Here is a 16,126-nt window from a genome sequence, read left to right as displayed (position 1 = left end):
ATTAATCGGATCTGCCCACAATGCTTGTCTTTCTTACACTGTAGGCATCTACAATTGAATCTGTTTGTATATGCTACGATAGTTGATAAAGATATAGTCAACAGTGTAATTCATCTCACTAAATGTAGGTATAATAGAGCATATGCTGTGAATAGTGTAACGTATTGCCTCATAAACTCTGCTGACTTGTATACAGTAAATGGTAAAGTAAGCTGAGATCTAGATGACTATTCAGATGAACAGTTTTCATAGGAATCTTTTAATTTACTTTCAGAGGGCACTGGCTCATATTCCATTTGCAGAGGACCAGTCTGGTCTTGTAGATCTTACCTTGGCACTTCCCTTTCCTATACTTACATGAAATGGATGAAATATTAGTTAGGGCTAACTTTTACAAATATACCTCTGAAGATTTCTTCCCATGCACATATTTTACTACCAGTATTATACAAATTATTAGCTATCATTTATTTCAGTTTATGTGTTCAGACCTCATTGTCACCCAGTAAGGTTTTCCTCCCCTCACAAAAGAAAATTCTATTTCCTTCTATTGCCACATTTAATATAACTCCTACCACACATAATAGCTAATATTCATTTACAGAGAACATAGTTTCAGGAGAGCAATGCAGTCTTCAAGTAGCTACTGAACTGAGGACTGACTGGGGGGCTAAATTTCCTCATTTGTATGATAAGGTGAACGCTACAGAAATGTCATATATATATCCTCAGCTATATATATAAGGAATAGCCTCAACTGGGTAGGGTCTGCCCTCTGGTCACACTTGGCTCTTAATTCATCCCCTTTGTGAAGCAGCCCTGCTCTTGCTGTTCTTTAATGGCTGGTTTAAGACAAATTGAGGAAGAAATTATCTCATATTCCAAGTATTTGTTTGGTAGTAATTTGGTTTTATGTATGGAAACATCAGTTTTTCTACTCTATTATTATTCAGAGGCAAATGAATATTGCTAAAGAAAAAAGTCTTCATTTCTTTCTCTGTCATGCGCAACAGGGAAGCCTTTTTAGGTAAGAAAAGGCTTAAGGCTTGATCTCTGAGGCCTGATTGTACAGGATTGAAAACAGTGAAGACTGTATCTTTACTTCTTTTAGGATTAAAATAAACATATGCATACATAGAGCACCTGCTACTTTCTTTCCCCTGAAAGTTATTTAATATCATAAATCTTTTTATCTCCTTTGTTTTTATTTCTTGAGTTTTATGATAGAATCATAAAGTTAACAGGATCTACTAAAAATGCTGTTCTACATGTAAGATATATATTTTGTGTTAGGTGTGATAATGGAATCGCTGTTTTTTTACTGGAGTATCTAGTGCCCTTCAGATATTAAATAGGTGTCCAATTCAGACAATTATGTTTATTTTTTCTTAAGAAAATTTTAACTAAGCTAGTCAAAGTAGAGTCCTGGAAGTAATTTCCAGAAAGAAATATAATTTATATAAGAGTTACAGATGTGCAAGGATTGGAATACATAGATTCTTAAATCCTTAATTCTCTCAGAGAATACATTTTGGATTTTCAAAAGAAATCCTTTTGTAAGATTATGTAGCTTTGATAGAATGCAGAAAAAAAGGCAAAATAGATTTCTGGATTGTTCACATTACAAATTTGCAGAGCTGACACTCCCCATTGGCCTGTCAAATTTATATCTGACAGTCTTAATCCCAGACAAGCATCTTTAGTTCACTGGTAATATTATTTTTTACAAGAATATCTGACAGTTTCAAAGACATATATGTGAATAATACATTACTAGGTATATCATGCCTTTAGGTATTCAGCATAACTTTTAAGCTACAAACCTAATTTTTCTTTATGGGACAGTTCACATGAAACTGCTTAGGAATAGTATATGCTGATGTTTGACAGATTTCAGCAATAAGTAAACCTTTGTGTGCCATTCATTCTTGGTAACTGGAATTATTAAGAACAAATTATTCCTTTTACCTAGATTGCTTTTGTTATCTTTTCATAGAAAGCTGAAGCAGAAAAGGATTGTCTTCCTTTAGATGAAGTGACAGCTTTTCAAAGAAATAAATTTGTTTAATACATGGTAAGAGTAAATGTCTGACATTGCAAAGCTGAATAAAGTTTTTATCGGCATAAGCACGGGATAGCTACATCAGTCACAAGTGAAAAACCCTTTAGTCAGCCTTATAGGTTATCCCATGCACATGACAATAAAACCTAGAAAATAAATCTTACCCAGGCAGTTGTTCAGTACTGCATATATAGCACATTGTCTTAGAGGCTTAGGATAGTCTAATGGCTCCAGAAAAGCTGAATGGGTAGTTGCAATGCAGGTGAGTACGTGAAAGATGCCTGAAAAGTTTTGGAATGACAAAATATATTTTAATCAGTGGTGTTATAAACTAATAGAAATTTTAAAATTTTATTTTTGCCTCTGTCAGTATTTGAAATGCTCTTTTCCAGACACTCATGTATTTTACTGTCATTAGAAGAAAGCCTAAAGTCATCTTTATTCCATGACATGAATTTAACTATGAACTTTGATAAACTGTATTTTTAGAAACATCTGCTGAAAAAGCACTAAGGACAACCTCTGGCATAAATTCTTACTTTGAAGAGATGTATGTTTGCCTTTCCTCTGTAAGCGGATGGTCTAGCTTTATGTCCTCCTCCTACCTGTCTTATCAACAGAGGTATTGGACAGATTAATACTAACAAGAGTTAAATTCATCTACAACATTTTAATTTTGTCATAAAAAATTTGAATCAGAAGTGTATGAAGGCTGAAATTCAATATTACTTTTCATATCACGGATATCTGTATACAGCACAGATTCACATCTATATCTGGATGCTTGAAATAATTAGATTTCTTTATCAACTTAAAGCAAAAATATCTTTGTGCAATTCTTTCTGAAGAATTATTTTAGAAATATTTATTTATTATTTCTCTCCATCCTTTTCTTTTTTTTTTCCTAGATTGTAAGATGCCAGTCATGAATAAAGTCATATTTTAAGTCAAGTCCTGCACATATTAGCTTCTCTGCTACTGTTTATGCTTGGCTCTTGGTTTTCATACTTTAACACTGTTTTCAAATAAGGTTGTCATGGTTTAAACCCAGTCAGGTAACTCATTCACTCACTCCTCCCCTCTTCTTTCCCTGCCCCTACTCCCGGAGGGATGGAGAGGAGAATCGAAAAGAATGCAACTCCCACGGGTTGAGATAAGAACAGTTTAGTAACTCAGGTATAACACAAATCACTACTGCTACCACCAGTAATAATAATGATAAAGGAAATAACAAGGGAAGAGAATACAACACCTCACCACCAACCGACCGATAACTTGCCCCCCAAGCCTGACCAAGCACCGACCCGTACCTCCTCCAACCCTGCAGTCTCCCAGCCCTTCCGGCTCACTCCCAGTTACATCCTGGGCACGACGTGCTGTGGTATGGAATACCTCTTTGGTCAGTTTGGGTCAGGTGTCCTGTCTCTGCTTCCTCCCGGCTTCCCCTCCTCCCTGGCAGAGCATGAGGCTCACAAAGTCCTTGGCCAAGCCAAAACATCTCTATCAGCTCTGTTCCCGAGCCGAAAGTCAAAACACTGCACTGCACCATCTACCAAGAAGGAGAAAAATGACTGCTACTGCTGAACCCAGGACATTATCCACCCCTTATTCCATACCATTCACGTCATGCTCAGATCCCACGCCTCACCACCAACTGACTGATAACTCGCCGCGCCCCAGCCCGACCAAGCACCGACCCATACCTCCTCCAACCCTGCAGTCTCCTAGCCCTTCCGGCTAACTCCCAGTTACCTCCTGGGCATGACATGCTGTGGTATGGAATACCTCTTTGGCTAGTTTGGGTCAGGTGTCCTGTGTCTGCTTCCTCCCGGCTTCCCCTCCTCCCTGGCAGAGCATGCGGCTCACAAAGCCCTTGGCCAAACCAAAACATCCTTGTTATCAGCTCTGTTCCCGAGATGAAAGTCAAAACACTGCACTACACCAGCTACCAAGAAGGAGAAAAATGACTGCTACTGCTGAACCCAGGACAAAGGTATATGCAGAGATCTAGTAATGTGCATTTTGAAATGTCATTCATGTCTCTTAGGGAAAATCAAGTTTTGGTAGTTGATAATTTGACAATAGGGTACACATTTTGCAATTGTATGCTTAACTTTTCTAGTTACACACTGAAGTGAACATGATAACTAGCACAGGTGATTGTAATTTTGCAAATAGAGTGTGTGCATGGTTTAAGACATACTGTAAAATATACGGCACTGTGGGAAATTTTTAAATTCAAACTTGTTAACTTCTGAAGGGAAGGTCAAATACAAACAATAATAAATTAATTAACAATATGTGCATGTATAAAAATAGAATAGCCTATCCTTTAATACATTATAAAAGAAAATGCAGTTTTGAATAGTTTGAAAACTCATGTCTGTGAGACATGGGATAACACAGGGTGTTGGTCTATGAGAAAATGAACATAAGCCGGCAGTGTGCACTCACAGCCCAGAAAGCCAACCGTATCCTGGGCTGCATCAAAAGGAGCATGACCAGCAGGTCGAAGGAGGTGATCCTGCCCCTCTACTCTACTCTGCTCTCATGAGACCTCATTTGGAGTATTGTGTGCAGTTCTGGTGTCCTCAACATAAAAAGGACATGGAAGTGTTAGGACAAGTCCAGAGGAGGGCCACGAGGATGATCAGGGGACTGGAGCACCTCCTGTATGAAGATAGGCTGAGAAAGTTGGGGCTGTTCAGCCTGGAGAAGAGAAGGCTGCGTGGGGACCTCATAGCAGCCTTCCAGTGTCTGAAGGGGGGCTATAGGGATGCCGGGGAGGGACTCTTCATTAGGGACTGTAGTGATAGGACAAGGGGTAATGGGTTAAAACTTAAACAAGGGAAGTTCAGATTGGATTTAAGGAAGATGTTCTTTACTGTAAGGGTGGTGAGGCACTGGAATAGATTGCCCAGGGAAGTTGTGAATGCTCCATCCCTGGTGGTGCACAAGGCCAGGTTGGACAGAGCCTTGTGTGACATGGTTTAGTGTGAGGTGTCCCTGCCCATGGCAAAGGGGTTGAAACTAGACAATCTTAAGGTCCTTTCCAATCCTAACTATTCTGTGATTCCATGTTTCTATGATTCTATAAATGCAGACCAGTAAGTTTTTGCTGCTATAGTAAAGGCACCGGACCATGTGTGGACCTGATAGTGCAGAATTTCACAGCTTGCCTGGACTTCTTGGCCTGAGCTTATTTAACACCTTTAGCAGCTATCTAATGACCATGTGGCTTTTACTTAATTAGGCATTTTTCTTAAATTGTCATTGTTTTGTGTTGTAACGCCTACTACAAATAAATTCCATAAAGATAGGATTATAAATGATTTTTATAATTACAGGTTGCCGTTGTTTAAGCCCAGCTGGCAACCCAGAACCATGCATCCACTCACTCACTCTTCTTCTTCTGGCCTCCTGAAGCAATGGGGAAGAGAATCAAAAGAATGTAACTCTCACAGGTTGAGGTAAGAACAGTCCGGTAACTAAGGTACAGCATGAAACCACTACTGCTACCACCAGTACTAATAATGATAAGGGAAATAACAAGGGGAGAGAATATAAAACTAAAAGGGGAAAGGAAAAGAAACCAATAAACACAAGTGATGGACAGTACAATTGCTCACCACCCACTGACCGATACCCAGCCCGACCTGAGCAGCAATCTAGCCCTTCTGGCTAACTCCCCCCAGTTTATATACTGGGCATGATGTGCTGTGGTATGAAATACCTCTTTGGCTAGTTTGGGTCAGGTGTCCTGTCTCTGCTTCCTCCTGGCTTCCCCTCCTCCCTGGCAGAGCGTGAGACTCAGAAATTCCTTGGTCAGGGTAAACATTACTTAGTAACAACTAAAAACATCAGTGTTATGGGTGGTGTTCCCAGGCTGAAAGTCAAACCACAGTACTGCACCAGCTGTTGTGAAGGAGAAAAATGACTGCTACAGCTGAACTCAGGACAGAAGCATTAACATCCTTCTGCTCCTCCTGTCAAGGTGAAAGAAGAACACCTACCATTAAATACTAAACTCCCTGTGAAGGCTTCAGGCCAGTGACCACTCATGGTCATCCTTAACTGCCACTCCAAGGTGGAAGCCCTCACTCTCACTCAGCCTTAGGACCTGAAGGAGCAGTGGAAAGGTAAACGTAACACCAGAGGAAAATGGGAGTAGACAATAAGACAGGCCTTTTTACTTTTTTCAATATATATCAACTTTTAAATGTAACATTGCTAGTGAGATGCACATTAATCAAAGTAGCTGTGTGAGTGTTCTTTATCAGTGTGTCTGACCTAATAATAAAATTTGGTGTGCTTTGGTTTTGCCATGAAAACTTTTGATTAGACAGTAAGACATCCATAGCTTCACTTGTGTCTAATATATTTCTATGCTTATCTATTACAATTTTTTGAGTATAACAGTATGACCACACTATATATAAATACTCATAAACTGAGAGCAATAGGGAACTAGATGGTGGTGGTGGTCCAAATCTGGGGCATCCTTACAAGAAATGCACTGAATTCCTAAGAATGTGCATTATCTAGTTGAAAGAAAACATCCTTGGCAGACATGTTAATCAAATACATAAGCATAATTACACATTACAGGAAACCATAAACTTGACATGAAAATCTAATACAGAAAAGTTCTGCTGTCAATGAGGCAGATTTATATAGAGTGTTATGTGCAGTAGATTTTTCTGCATACACAGTTAAGTCATTCCATAATTCAGTACACTGAATTGAAGATTAATCCATTTAGCTCTCAATCAATCAGTTAAAAGCTTTTCTGGAGCCTGAATTAAGGAAAAGTGAAGCATCAGCTGGTAACAAGAGAAATGTTTGGATTTCTTACAGCTATGTTAAAATCACATAGTTAACCAATCTAACTGCCGTATTGAATGAATATGCCTTCTAGGAAACAGGAACAAATGGTAAAAAATAAAAATTCTTTGAGGATAGAGAAGACAAAAGTGCTATCAGCTGCATATGCAAATGGATGACCAAAAGTAGCTCCAGGGCTGCTAGTACAAACTGCTGAAGGAGCTTTCCAGCCAGTGAAATATTACTACTAGAAAGGAAGTCCTTCTTGGCTGAATTGGCTGGCTCTCTACAACTGAGAGGAACAGGGTAAAAAAAATCCTTCAGTCTGATAAGAAAAACATTCACTTTTCCAGATGTTTCACCTAATTAAGAAAAAAATATGAAAGCAGTCTGAAAATATTATTGTTCAGGGAAGTAGTGGTGCATCAGATTTCAAATGCCTTCAGAAATGTCTCTTTAGGGGTACAGAAAGAATGTGCTTTTCTCAGGTGACAGATGTAATAAACTGTGAAGAAGCTGAGAGTGAAACAAAATCCCATTGCTACAAGGAATAGATTCTATAAAAAGACACTTCAAAGCTATTATTTTTTAGTTTCTAGACTGCCACTATTCCACTTGATTTTGGGACGATATAGGTAGATAAAGCTCTTCTTTCCAAACCTTTCAAGCCAAGGTGTTTTCATAACCTAACATAGGCTATTAAACTATTCACAGGTCATGAAACAGGGTGACATGACTGAAAACACTCAAGAAGACCAGTTGCAGTTCTAAAGGTCCTGCATATGAACAGAAAGTTATCAGGCAAGGCAGAAAGCACAGATAAACAGGGAGGTCCTTACTGAGCTCCTATGAAGAAGGAAGTACAAGGCAGGTGGAAACAAGGACAGGACAACTGGGAGGACCACAGAGCCATTGTTCATGCATGCTGCGTTGGAGATCAGAAAGCTAAAGTTGAGCAGGAGGAGGCACTTGCAAGAGATGTGAAGTGAGGGCTTCTGGAAGTACATTGGCAAAGGGAAGTCTAATGCTGAGAGAGCTGATATTATTCAGGTTGAAGGGACTCTAAGGGAGATATTGCTGTCTTAAGTTACTGAATAGGAAGATGCAGTGAAGACGAAGATAGACTGTTTTCAGGGGCGCACAGTCATATGATAAGAGCCATGGGCACAAGCAGCAACATCTAGGTGGACCAGCTCAAAGACAGGGATTAGACTGATGACCTCTGGAGGTCCCTTCCAATCTATTTATTTATTTGTTTATTTATTAAGTTCTACAATTAAATTACAATTTTACAGTATTATGATGTCACAAGTGTCCAAAAATCCCCCTCCCATACTAGACAATCTTTTATTGGTCTTAATACATGTCAAAATTCAGCAATCATTTTGAGGAAAGAACATATTGGGACAAATTATTGGACATTACTACCATTAGCTACGTTAGATGCAGGGGAACAGAATTTGTTTATCTCAGGCAACTATATTATTTGCTGACTAAGTTTTTCCTTCTGAAAGTGAGCTGTGTCAAAAGATAAATTAACTGTTAAGCAGTCAACAGATCAATAGATTTAAACACTCTTCAAAATTTAATTAATGTAAATGTTACTTGTGGATTTTTTATTTTTTTTCCTCCAGCATCCAGAATGGATGAAGAACTTTGTAAAAAGCTATACAGTTTTACTGCTATTGCTTTTCTTTAATTGGTGTTGAAGTTTCTGAATTTGTGTGTAATAAAATAAGAATTAAGCTTTAACAATAAGATACAGTACTAATTTTTCAGAATACAAATTTGCTAGTTATATCACACACAGAAATAACAAACTTTAATTTAGTAAAAGACATTTTCCTTTCTTTTGAGTGGCTGAAAATTACCTCAGAATGAAAAAGGGTCCTTGGTCTTGATTAAATAAGGCCATTTTCCATTAGATCAATATCGAAAGAAGAGGTATCTTTTTATAAAAAAGTTCACCAGCTCTTGTAATCTAGTGAGAAAAAACAGCTCTTTAAGAGGAGCAATAAGGGGCATATTTCATATACTTAGTGAAAACTTACATTCTAGCCAAACGCGTGATACTTCTGGGTCGTGTGGCAGCTCTAGTGGTTTATGCATGTAACACATGAAATTAGTTAGATCATTTTACATTTTTTTAGTCTGGGCCGATTAAAATTAATGAAGACCACATATGAAATTAAGTGAAGAGTTTTATCTGTGTTTTCATCTAGGTTTATACTGCAGAAGTATCTGCTTTTCTGAAGAGATGCTCAAATTAGTCAGGAGTTAGACCCACTACATTCGTTACACCCGCGGTAAAAGTTATTGCCCTTCACTGCTGTGGTCTGCTTAAAAATAGTTCTGGGCTTATTTCAGGCTGCAATATCTAACTGATCTCTTGCTGTTGGCATGTGGTAAGTAGACTTAATGATTATTCTGTCAGAGGAAAAGGCAAGCAAGGATAACCTCCCTTTATTAATGGTCTGCTGGCATGAATAGTGCGTAAGTCCAACTAGCATTTATCCAAGGTATGCTTAAAGATAGGCATGTTTCTGAAAAGCAAGAAAAACCTGCATTAAATGTAATACTAAAGTAATTCAAATATAGAAGCTACAAAAGGTTCCCTATCAGCACAATCACTTCAGAAGTCAGCCACTCCAAAGTTGTACAGAAAGTCATCCTTACTTCCAAAATAAATTGTTGCATGATTAATGTCAATTATATGTTTTATAGCTTCCAATAATAACTTTTAAATGCAGTTTGTAGCAAGAATACTACTGCTTAAAATCTGAACATTATACAACTGAAGCCCCATAGGTAGGTGCCCAATAGGACGCTCCATTACTGATTGTGGTTTTGACACTGCTAGTTATTTCCCCAGCTGAACTTCTCTCTGTCCTGTAATTCATGCTTTTTATTTTTTAACCCTTGGATATATTTTCTTCTTTGTGTTGCATGATTTGACTAAAGTTAAGGCTGTCTTAAAATGCATATGGTCAAGAAGAAAACTGTCCTTGTCCACTTATAGGATTCTGAGACTTTTTATTTTTCCCAGTTAAGTGCAGCCAGTTAATGGAGAAAGGAATTGTAGCCACAAAGATAGCAAGATGCACAAATCTCTGTGTTTGTTCTTATAAAAAACACGGTTCAAACACTAAACAGAACATATTAATTTCTGCGTTATCTGCAGAACTGCTGCCCAAACTCTTCTCCAATCTGATCATTAGAGCTTTTTTATTAATTTAATTTATTTGTCCTTGCCTTGCCTTTCCTTGTTTGGACACAGGTAGGAGCAATTCCTGCTTGTACTGCTACTAATTCTTCATGCAGTGATTTTGCCACTGTGTCTGTTGCTAGATTTACAGCCTTGAACCACTTGAGGGCAACCTTACACCTGGAGGTACATAAGCACTGCACTGGGATCCTCTTGTCAGGACTGTGGTTGGTTATTCTGACTGAGGCCTGTAGATCTGTCAGCGTACAGCTGCTATTTGCACTTAGGAAGTCAAGTGACCTTTGTTCTGACCTATAATTAGGTATTATAATACATAATCTTATAGTCATTTATCTTACATGGCCACTGATTTGATGAAACTCTAGAATAATCCTTACAGTTTACTTTATTCCTCATTTTTCCTTCACAAGCACAGAAAGGAAGCATTCGAACTGCTGGAAGTGGTCTATACATGGGGTTTAGGGGCCTTTTTTGTTTGGTTTAATTTCAGTTATTATTTACTTAGGTTTTATATGGTCAGCTTTGAGAACAATTAGGTATTATTTTGTTTTGGAATTCTTGCATGACTTTACTTTTTTCAGCTTTTTTTATTTTAGAGTGATGCTTTTGAAATATCAAGCTGTTATGCTTACCTGAGGAGGACTTTGACACAAGGAACGCAATACCAATTTCTCTGAAATAATGTTTAAGTAAGTGCTTTTCTCTGTGGCTAGGTTAGGGAAAATATAAGCCTTATTCTTATTGCAAAGTGCAAGTGATTCAACAACAATCTTGAGACCCAGTTTCTGAAGCACTGGATAAAAATTTCTTATGAACACTTTCACTGCATTTAAAAAGGGTCATTGACCTCAAGCTTTCAAAACTGTCATGTGTTGTTAAGTGGGCTTTAAATTAAGGATAAAAGAGGAAAGGGAACTGTCAAACAGCACAAAAAAACTCACATGATCTCTCAACCCACAAAATAAGCAAATGCTGAATGCATTAGCTATCTTTTATTTCAGAGCAAAAAGATGAATATTAATATTATAAAATGTCTAGATGAAGAGAAAAAGAAGATCAAGAAACTGCATTATACGGTGGACCTGTTCTAGCATGAGTAATAACTTTGTGATAGCCTTGCCCAAATGGATCATCAGAATGTAGACATAATAATATTATAAAAAACCTCACAAAAGGCTATATATTATAAAGATAGCATATATCAGAAAGGGGTGCAAACTATGGAATCTCATTGGAAATTCTTTGGGTTAATACCAAGAAAAGAAAAACACAACAAAGGAAGAACATTTTTTTTCTCCAGCTAACCTGAAATTAACTGTTTACAATATGAATAACTGATTATCTGCTATCAAAGGGAGCCAAGAAAGCCAAGAATTGTTCCTGAATAGATGTTGTTTTCTTATTTAGGGAAACAGTTATTCTTAAAATGTAATGGAAATCATTGCACTGATGAAGAAAGAAAAAAAAAAGCTTTTAAATGCAATCATTTTTATAAGAATAGTTTTTGAAAAGTTCTGGGAAAGATTTTGGTCTATTACCATAGAAATTAACTTTAAAAAAAAATAGATAAAAAATCCTATGTTCCCATATGAATTGTTAGCTATTGGCTTTAATTGAAAAAATGTCTACGTATTCCAAAAAAAAGCCCTGTAATTGAGGTCAAACATACTAAAAAAAACCTTGAATAAAATCTGTATCAAAACCAACCTTATTCTGACAGTGCAAAAAAACCTGAATTTAGTCCCAGTACGTTTAAGCTGTAAGGAGGGAATTTTTTTTTCCATTGTTGATTAAACTCAGTTTTATGAATTACTTCAGTTAGATGCATGTGTGTGTGTATGCAGGTATGCCTGTATATACATATACTAATATATGCTCACTGTGGCAGCTATGCAGCATTCTCATCTTAAACGTTCTTTTGTTACTGGACTTGCCCTCGAACAGGTTAAAAATGTGCTATGGCTTTAAATTCTTTGACACAATCAAAATTAGTCACAGAAAACATCGAGAGTCATCTGTCTATCAGTATTTCCAGCCTGTCTGCCACTGCAGTAAGTAGGCAGTAATTATAAAGCTTAGGAGAAGCATCTATGATATTCTACTAAGATAATTGTCACTGCCCATCTTAATGCTATGTTTCTATACATCATTAAAGTGTTACACTGTTCATAGGTATTTTTAATTGGTTAGTTTTCTTTAAATATATTTATTTTGGTAGCAGCTGATCAAGGAGCCACCAGTGATACCTTCAAGATATTTTTTAGTAAGTGAATATATTTTTTTAAATATCAGTGCCTGATCCATGATACCAGTATATGTATTGAGTCCAGATTTTTTTTCTAGCTATGGCAGCGTCCTTTCAAGGTGCCAGATATATGCAAGAGAGTTTGTTCAAGGTCATTTATGTTTTATGGAACCTGGCATTTGCAGCTCAATACTTGATCACAATAACTGACGCTGATAAAGCTGATACAAGGTGTCCCTTATGCGTGATGGATTTTTCTGTTTTAATTTTATTTCTGCATATTTCCTAGCTAATTGTCACCTCTATTTAAGTACATCAAACAAATGGAAAATAAGATTGTTTCAAATCCAACTACACAAGACTGATTTTATTTAGGTCTACCTCATGTCTTTTTATAATCCTTGTTTATGACAGAAGCTGATATTTTATTATTTTTGACAGCCAAACATTGCTACAGAGAGATGATCCTTCAGACATCTACTAAAATTAAGTAGCAACCAGTGTTTTCTTTGGGAAAGATGCAGCTCATATAGTTATCTTTATATTCTAGCTGAGTGTATTTCCTAAAGACATGATCTCGGTATAGAGTTAAGCAAACAACTAAATGTCCACCATGAGGGATGATTCATTTCTGTTTTATTTGAGCTTTGGGTTTCAATTCCTGATATATTGGGTAGATGACAAAATATTAAAAAATTAGTTGAACATTCATCAAACTTACACTGGTGAAAACATGTCAAATACTTCCACATAAAATTGCAGACACTAAAACTATAGTATAAATGTATTTCCGGTGCCATGTAAAATCAGTGACAGAGTCGCTACTGATTTCTGTGGGAGCATGGCACTGCCCTTGTGGTATCATGATCAGTCCTGAGGCTGGAAACGCTGCTAAGAAGGATGAGCTTAGTGAGCAATTCATAAGTTGCCTGTTAGTAAGATGTTCACATGTAAAAGGTTAAATTTAAAATGCTGTTTCCTTTCTTTTGGTAACTTCTAAGGTAAGTTTGGATGTGTTTGCTGATAAGAGTGTTTAGCTCACACTGGGTCTGAATTTACTGGCTTTCAGTATTAAATAATAAGGGTCTGAGTTTACTAAAAGAGTTTGTGCAGTAATGGCAGTTGGTTTTCGTGTTTGATCCACCAGTGTAAGGGCATCTTGGGTGAGAACTGTGTAGAGTTCTGGTGTCCTCAACATAAAAAGAACATGGAACTGTTGGAACAAGTCCAGAGGAGGGCCATGAGGATGAGCAGGGGACTGGAGCACCTCCCGTACAAAGACAGGATGAGAAAGTTGGGGCTCTTCAGCCTGGAGAAGAGAAGGCTGCATGGAGACCTCATAGCAGCCTTCCAGTATCTGAAGGGGGGCTATAGGGATGCTGGGGAGGGACTCTTCATTAGAGACTGTAGTGATAGAATAAGGGGTAACGGGTTAAAACTTAAACAAGGGAAGTTTAGATTGGATATAAGGAGGAAGTTGTTTACTGTGAGGGTGGTGAGGCACTGGAATGGGTTGCCCAGGGAGGTTGTGAATGTTCCGTTCCTGGTGGTGTTCAAGGCCAGGTTGGAAAGACCCTTGGCTGGCATGGTTTAGTGAGAGGTGTCCCTGCCCATGGCAGGGGGGTTGGAACTAAATGATCTTAAGGTCCTTTCCACCCCTAACTATTCTATGATTCTATGAGAAGGCTCAGCTGCTTGGGAACCTATGCCTGTTTTCACTAATTGGAGAGTGATATGTTTGTTCCTATGGTCACCTCTCATGGGTGTTTGTCATTTCAAAATTCCCCCGCTCCTCTTTTTTCTTCCACTTTGACTAAAGGAATATTTTACAGGACTCTAAAGTGTGCTTTTGTGAAACTGAAAGCTCATTGGCTTATAAGTAGGTTAAAGATTCCTATGTACTTTTTTTTTTAGCAGGAAATTAAATTTTCTTGGACATTATTTTCCTACATCATGTGTATCTTCTGTAAACTTCTCAAGAGAATCTCAGAGATCATTTGAAATATAACAATATTTCAAGGATATTCTATGGAATATTTTAAACTTATGGAGTTTTGCATGTTATGCTTTTGTTTTAATAAAAATTTCTATTTAAAAGTTTTAAATGCGAGAACTGTTTTCATTGATTTGGATACTTTTATGTTCTGTATAATATTATGCTTATAACCTTATCTCTTGACATTTCTTAGGAGGACTGCACTTTAGAAATTGATCATATGGAGCATTTAAAAAAAAAAGCTTTTAGGAAAACACCCACAATTCTATAGAACAATTATTAATTTTTGCAAATGATAGTGTATGAAAATATGAAGCTTCAAAAATGACTGGTGACAACACTGAATTACTTCCAACAGTGCACTTGACAATGTAAAAAGGTCAACATTATCCATTAAAATTAAGTATTAAAAATGTTTTGATTTGCCTTTTTTTTTAGTCTTTGCTGAAGCTGTGTTGCTTGGTAACCTTGGAAAGTTATATAAAAAATGAATTTTCTTTAGTTTTTTTTAGTTCCCTGTGAAAGATCCTATGGTCAGAAATTACTGGCAGAGTGACATACATAGGTCTATAACAGCAGACATGAGATTGTTTTCCTATGCCAAAATACAGAAATTATTATAAAAAAAAAAGTTAATGCAAGTTTTTCACCATTGAAGTGAAGACAACATGTTCTTAAGAAAAGAAAGAAGAGATCTTTCCCTTTTTTGCTTTTTAATTTTCCAATCCTCTGCACACTCGGTCAACCCTTTTTTCCAAAGTCTCTCAGTAATTTTCCAGAAGAGGTTGAGTGTGGCCAGTGTACACATGCTATGTACACTGTAAAGATGCTATGCCACCTCACAGCCTCATTCCTCGTTTACTTTTTTTTTTTAATTTTATTTATATATTTCTCTTTCTCTGTAGACAGAAATATTTCTATTTTCATGTTTCTTGAAAGGAAATTTACCACTGCTGGGCTTATATTACAAATATGTGCGGTATACATTTTCACTGCTCAGTACTTTATGCTGCACTTGAAAAATGGTCAGCTCCTTTCTGATGCCTTCTGTTGACTTGGCAGCACTGCTCATAAGTCAAGATTCAAGGACAGTGTCATGAGAAAATTCTGATCATCTCCTCATGATATCAGGGTTTGGATCCAGGCAGTCTGAGAATCTATTTCATTATTCTCTCCTTACTGACAAAATACAATTCTGCACTGCGTTGGTTTTGGTGTGAAGTGTTTTGTTCTGTTTTGTTTTTGGTTTTTTTTTTATAGCCTTTTTTTTTTCCTTTCATTAAATCAAAGCCTTATTATCCTCTTACACTGATATTTCATCTCAGGACTTTTTGAAACTATTCTTTACCATAGAGAACGAGGAGATGTCTGAATGCACACAGCATAGTTTGGTGCAACAGACATTGCAAAAAAGATGTCAAAAGCCATTGACATTAACTCACAGGGTGGGGGTTTTCCTCAGCATCTGAGGAAGGGGAACTCATCTGTTTTAACATGATGACACAGCCACCAGAGCTACAAAGGCAATAGGCTGATCAGCTGCAGCAATGTTCAAAGTACAGAAAAGAAATGAAGAAAACTAACAAAAAATGTACAGTCCAGGTGCCCTCCCATGAGTATTAAGACACAATAACTGAACATAAAGCTGAACTTATCAAGCACTTAAAAATACAAGAACAGTGTATGTATTTTCTCTTCAGCTATTCATACTAGGAACTGTGTTTTCTGAAAGATTGTTATTGATTTTACCACAAAATAATCACTTTATACTCT

This window comes from Pezoporus occidentalis, unplaced genomic scaffold, assembly GCF_034315485.1.
Source record: "Pezoporus occidentalis ecotype Australia unplaced genomic scaffold, CSIRO_AGI_Poc_V1 ctg3, whole genome shotgun sequence".
Lineage (NCBI taxonomy): Eukaryota > Metazoa > Chordata > Aves > Psittaciformes > Psittacidae > Pezoporus > Pezoporus occidentalis.
The sequence above is the reverse complement of the archived record's forward strand: the minus strand, read 5'-3'. Positions refer to the sequence as shown.